The following is a 6,572-nucleotide window of genomic DNA, read 5'->3' as shown; positions in this document are numbered from 1 at the left end:
TTATACTTTAATTAGTTTCAAAAGTGGTAGTTTTACACTTTTACTGTAGTAAAAAGCTAAAGTTGATATTTTTAACTTCTACAAAAGTGTTTTTAAACTGTAGGATTTATACTTCTACTGGAGTAATAAACTTTAATACCTTTAACACTCTGATGGCTTATAGTTTTTGGTTTGAACAGCAACAATTGCAAAAATAACAAACAAACAAATGACATATTTTTTATGAATAAAAATAATAAATTAAATTGAACAATTTACACATTTATTGTTCAGACAATATATATACAGTATATATATTAATTTGATTGTAAAATAGTTTTTTGTTATTATATTTATATATAATCACTTGAAATATAAAACAATTTCAATTATTGATTGTTTTGGGTCCCCCCTTCTTTTTTCTTTTAGCTGGCCCTGTGTGTCACCCATGGTATTATTTGTGGATGTAAAAGCCAATAACCACCAGTGTGCCACAATGGTGTAATGTTGCAGGTGAAGACCCTCACCACAGAATACATGTAACATGTGTTTGCCGCTCATATCAGGAACACGATACACGTAAAGCAAACAGGTGGACATGGATGGATGGTACAACCCCGCCTCTTCTCTGCTTCCCACAATGATCAACAAAACCCTTCTGTGGTGAAGAGTCGGCTAGAGCATTCAGGAAACCAACAAAGCAAGAATGGCTCCTAAACATCAGCTAAACTGAAAAGTTTTAAGTTTACCAGTAGGCTACTCTTCTAAGACTTCTATGACCAACATCGGGCACCACGAAAATGCTTTAAATGTAGCTCCGATAAGATAAAGTTATTTAAATGTAATTTATGTGGGCTCTACATTTGCTTGCAGATAACTTCTATTTGACCAATTTCTCTTTTCATTGCAAATGTCATGTATGGTGCTGTATGGTGCTTTGAGATGACGTGTGTTGGAAATTGGCGCTATATAAATAAACTAAAATAAATAAAATAAATGAAATAAAATAAAAGAGACAAGTCAACTCTGAAACTTTTTATTGAAATATCAATCTGAGGCCAAATTAGCTGGGTAACATTGCAATTCATACGCTAAAAATACCTTTGGCGGTTCAGTTAAAATAGGATATGTAGATACAGTTAAAATGGGATATGTAAATAAAGTTGAATTTTCATCTTTGTATTTATAAAACTAAAGATGATATGAAATTATTTTGATATTTAGATATTTATTTTATCAACAGACATCTTGTTAACAATTCTCAGGGCTAGTTTTCATCTCTTAAACTCTAAGAATAATTTCTGACATGTATTAAACTATCTTATGGACTTATTCTGACCTGTTGGTTTCATTTTGTAGCGACTTCACTACTTTGCTATTAGAAGAAACTTTATTTCGTTTTTTCATAAGTCTCTCAAGCATCTTTTGTTCATTTTGTGAGCTAATGTGCACCTTTGTTGAATTCAAAAAAAGTAGATTTTATTATAAGGATGTTATAAGTATCTTTCTGGGTAGATTTAACACCCAATAGTTACACTAATACTGTAACATCTAGTAGTATATTACATAACAGTGTTTAAAGCTTTGGAGCTATAATGGAATTTCATAAAATGTCCGAATTTCACCAGCAGGGTGCACATTCATTCCATTCAGAGCCGCTTTGGTTCATCATCACGGCTGTACAGGACTCACACTAAAGCTTAGATAACTTTATCTGGGTTGGTTACTGTCCGTAATATTTGCAGGATGAGACTTTGCTACACGTTTGGAGCTCTGAAGGACACCTGCTTTTGAAAGAACCCTCTTCTAAGGACGTTTTTTAACTTGTATTTTATGGGTTTTAAACTCCGTTCACCTTTTTATTTCAGAAGATTCTGTAAATGGTCTTACTGGATAGAAAAACAATAAAGAGGATATTAAACAATGACTGAGCATTTATATACTGACTACTTGCTTTACCCTTTTTTTATTTTGTTTGAATTTTGTTTAATTTGTTGCAAGGAAAGAGCACATTTCTTGAATGATCAAAAAAATATGCAAACCGAAAACATTTATTTCTGGTTTATTTATAATTTTTTAGTTTAAATTTGGTTTACTTTAAGCACACTTTGCACCCAATTAGTCTCGCCCTCTCTGCCACCTCAGAGTATGGTTTCAAGTTTTATACCCGTTTTCTTCTATTGATGTTGCTCTAAATATTTTGATCAAAATAAAAAAAGACTATTATTAAGAATGCTTAATAATAGTCAACAAGATCTTGATATACCTGTCTTACAGGTGTGGGTTCACCCCTCCTAACCCGCCAAGTTAAAAAAAAGCAGTCTAAAGAGTAACTGTCAACAGAAGATTAACTTTCTGTTAGTGTTCATAATCTCCATATTTCATCACAGCATTTACCTCCTCAGGTAATGTCATAAGTCAGCCAACTATAGAACTATGTTTTTTCTCACTACTTTGACATTGATGACAGCTTTATCTTATAAGTGAAGAGGATGGCTGTAGGTGGGTCAGTTTCTGCAACCTTTGCGGTACGTGGATTTAGTGAAAATCTCAGGAGTTCTTCCTGAAAAAGCACTGATATTCCAGTAAGTAATGTTATACTTCCTGTATGATTGTTTTTGAACGGGCCAGTTAGCAGGAGGCCCGCAGAAGACGTATATCTCCACTTCACCTGTAAAAACACAGTTTGGTTCCCTTGAGTAGAAGCAAACTATTTTTTTTTTTTTTTAGCATTTCCATGAGAGCATCAAACATAGGACATTAAACGAGGAAATAAAGTTTTATTCTCTTGATAAAAAAATGTATAGAGACCCTTTTTCAGTTGGTAACCATAGGGAAGTATTTCTGTGGGAGGAGCATTGCTGTAGGCAGAATTATCACCCCTAAAGCACTTTATCATCTGTATCTGGCAAGTTTTGTTAGCTTTTTAAAAGCAAAATACAGGTGTTGAAAATCTGATTTTGTCTAAATTAGGTTATTTAGGTAAGGTTATTTACTTTCTGAGACCAAGACATTTTACACGCCAACTCAATGGATGGATGATCTGACAGGATTACATCTACATCATTACATCAAACTCTATTAATGAATATAAAACAATAACTGTACATCAGTCCATTTGTTCTTCATTAAGGAAAAAAATCCTCTCCACAAAACCAGAGGAAGATGGGATGTTGAGGACAAAGGACACAGCAGCTTGGATGTTGGGAAAGTCAGCTGCCTGAGGAACCTCCATCCACCGTGAGGGTATTCTGGTTTGTTATATACATGTTGTCAGCTCATTAGTCACAACGCAGGACAGGGACCAGAAACAAGTTTGTACAGCAACACCTACGCAACACTGGCAGCCAGCCGGCCGGAACAATCCTCCACCTCTCGACTGAGATTGAACTATAAGTCCAGATTAATGACTCACTTGTTTGTGATCATCTACTTCCAGAAAGAAGTGGATGATCACTAACCTGCTTTCTCAACCCGCAGAAGTTCCTGTCTGAGACGCCAACGCCGTCCGCTCGATTCTGTTGTTAATAAAACATTGTGAGAAATCTGTTTTCTCCGATTCTGGTTACTGGATCATTTTATTCTGACACAAACTCAAATAAGAACAGAGCAGCAAGAACAAATAAGACTATCTACTGTAAAGACTGAAAATAGTATTCCTATTATTAATGCCTTGGCAGCTTTAGCTTCTATTTCACTAAACGGCAATATTCATACTACCTTCCATGCACTGTTCTAGATAAATGCCTCTTTAAACTTTTTTTTGTGTGAGTCTTTTTCATCTTCATTGTTTTTTAATTTATTTTTACAACTCTACTGAAAGGTGCTAACCTTTTTAGGTGCATTACTTCCTTATTTGCCTCTTGTGCACATGCACAGTAGTATACCTCGTTCACCCTCTGTTGCTATTATAAAATATACACAGAAGGGATTTTTTTTTTTCACACAAACTTAGCAAAAATAAAGGATAAATAAATAATATGCCAGCAGGATCCATTACCCTATTAGACAAATGTATGCAACAAGAGTCAGCTAATGTTGTAGAAATTTTTAACATTTCTAACATGACTAAACATTTTTAAAGATCAACCAGATCTTATTAATGTCAGATGTTTAAAAACAGGAAGTTAAACTCTTAAATCTGCATGTCATCTTTCAAACCGAAAAGGTTCACCATCTGCACGACAGCTCGTCTTAAACAGATGTCTGGTTTCAGTTACACTAATTATATCTGCGATACGCTTAACCTTAACCATGCTCTTAACCATTTATCTTCTTATCCCCGTCATTACTTTACCAACATTATTGATCTTATGCTACTACTAAACAAACTTAGGTAAAGCTAGATCAAGAATCCTCAAACACAAACTAATTCATGTAAAATTTATCTTTGAGAATATTAGACCAAATACTTGGCTCTAAAATACCCAAAATAAAACTCAAAATAGTTCTCTATCATCTTATATGGGCAAAGTCTGGCGGCACGACTGTAATACGTAATCCACTTACTCAAAAAACATATTCAAGTTTTTCTAAAGAAAAAATGACTGCATCCTACCGGTGTAATATTTGTTGTTTTTGTTCATTTTTTTTTGGAAATAAAGCCTCTCTGTGTTTATATACAATAACATCAAGTTATGAGGGGTATGGTGCTGTTCATATGCACCCTGGGCAAAGTAATGTAATATAGCAAGTTTGCATCTCTCAGTAAAGCTGTGAAGATAATAAAGAAGCACGCAAGATCCAGTGTGAAACAATACATAAAATATTTCTTTATTTTCCACTAACAATCAGCGTTTGGCTCCAAGCTGAGTCTAACCCCCCGCTGGTAAGCTGCGTGGCCTCTGTCCCCCCCACTACTGTGTGTCTGGTGACATCATCATGCTGGGTTAGCATATCACCAGTGTAGAAAGTAAATATGGAGATTCATTTCTAGACATCCATTATCGTTAGAAGAACGTCATTTTGTTTAAAAAGTTCATTTTGACAAAGGAAAAAATGTAGATATAAAAAAAATACATATTCAGGCAAACAAATACCTAATCACGATAACATGGGATAAAACTTTTATTGCTTGAATGGTCATGGATCAATGCATCTACTGTATTTAGGTGAAATCACCTGTCAGCGAATAAAGACGAAGGATAAAAAAGTTGTTCTAACAGTTAGGACCTGTGCATTATCTCATGGGGTTCCTCCTCAGCTTGATACATTAAATAAGTAGTAATCTGACTGTTCAATTGTTTTTATAATGTTATTATCACAAAACAATGTGCCATCACTGACATTAATTACTTATAAATACCTGTTAAAGAAGTCGTGCGCTCAAAATTACCTGAATATGAAAGGACATCTATATGCGTTATAAGAACACTCTCCCTTTAAATATTTAAGTCTCTCTAAATTAACGCCCTGATTCTTTAAATGGATGCTCATCTATAGGACATGCTATGTTTCTACTTTATACCTAATGTGTCCAACAGAATGATTTCCTTTTTATTGTTCACACAAACCTATGACTGAACTGTGCCTATTAAATCAGGAAATAAGACAATGTGATTGGCTCTAAGGAGAGCAGAGATAAAGGACAACGGAGAAAAAAAACTGCTCCCAACCAGGTTAGCTCTGAGGAGAATGTTACCACGGCAACAGATACAGAGGTTTAGGAAACTCTTTGTGAAACAGAAAACTCAGAGTTTTAGGTTTAGAAAATTTAGAGCTGTCAGTAAACAGTCTTTGTGAAACAGGATTTTCCTGCTGACAGATGTTCAAAAACTAAAACCATAATCTTGTAAATTTATCTTGAAAAGAAAGAAAACAACAAAGAAGATTTTTTTTTTGCCAATCGAGTTTTAAACACTGAATTAATATGTAAGAAAAGATTGTTGAGTAAACATTTTTGAAAAAACATCTTAAATCTGTTTTCAGCCATGGTCTCCAGGAATCCTGAAAAACAAGTTTAGGGAGAATTTATTTTTTCAGCTTCTTGACTGTGAAACCCACTTCCTGGAAACCTGGCTGAGAAATGCAAAAACTGTTGGTTTTGTGCTGTGATACAGCAAGTTTTGCAACGTTTTCTTTAGATGTTACTAAGATAAGATTAAGAATAGATATCAGTAAAATCCACTGAGGCATCCAGAGCAAAGTGAAATCAAGGCCAAAAGGCAAAATGTAATTATCTACATATCAAATTAACAATATGATTAATCAATGTATCTGCAACTAGTAAAAGACAGGCAATGATTTCCATAATGATTGAATTACAGGTAGCTGAGAAAACCGACAGTAAAGAAAAGAGCCTGTTATAAAAGCAATGAGATAAGATTTGGGCAGCTGGATGCAGGTTGTAGAGCTGAATGCAGTGAGGCTTATTACAAAGTTAAAGCTGTCATAAATTATTTATCATGTTAATGAGTACTTAATGTTTTGTAGTGGTAAAAAAAAAAAACTGAAACAATGTTAATAGTGATTTGAATTGAGGTTTGATGCAAAAAGAAACAGACAGCAGGAGCACAGTTAAAGGAAGATTTTATCAAATTACGCCAGTCTGGACAAGGTATTGGTTATGCTACCATTGCCAGATCAACAGGAAA

This window comes from Cyprinodon variegatus, unplaced genomic scaffold, assembly GCF_000732505.1.
Source record: "Cyprinodon variegatus isolate N-32 unplaced genomic scaffold, C_variegatus-1.0 Scaffold1336, whole genome shotgun sequence".
NCBI classification, from domain to species: domain Eukaryota; kingdom Metazoa; phylum Chordata; class Actinopteri; order Cyprinodontiformes; family Cyprinodontidae; genus Cyprinodon; species Cyprinodon variegatus.
This window is presented reverse-complemented; position numbering follows the sequence as displayed.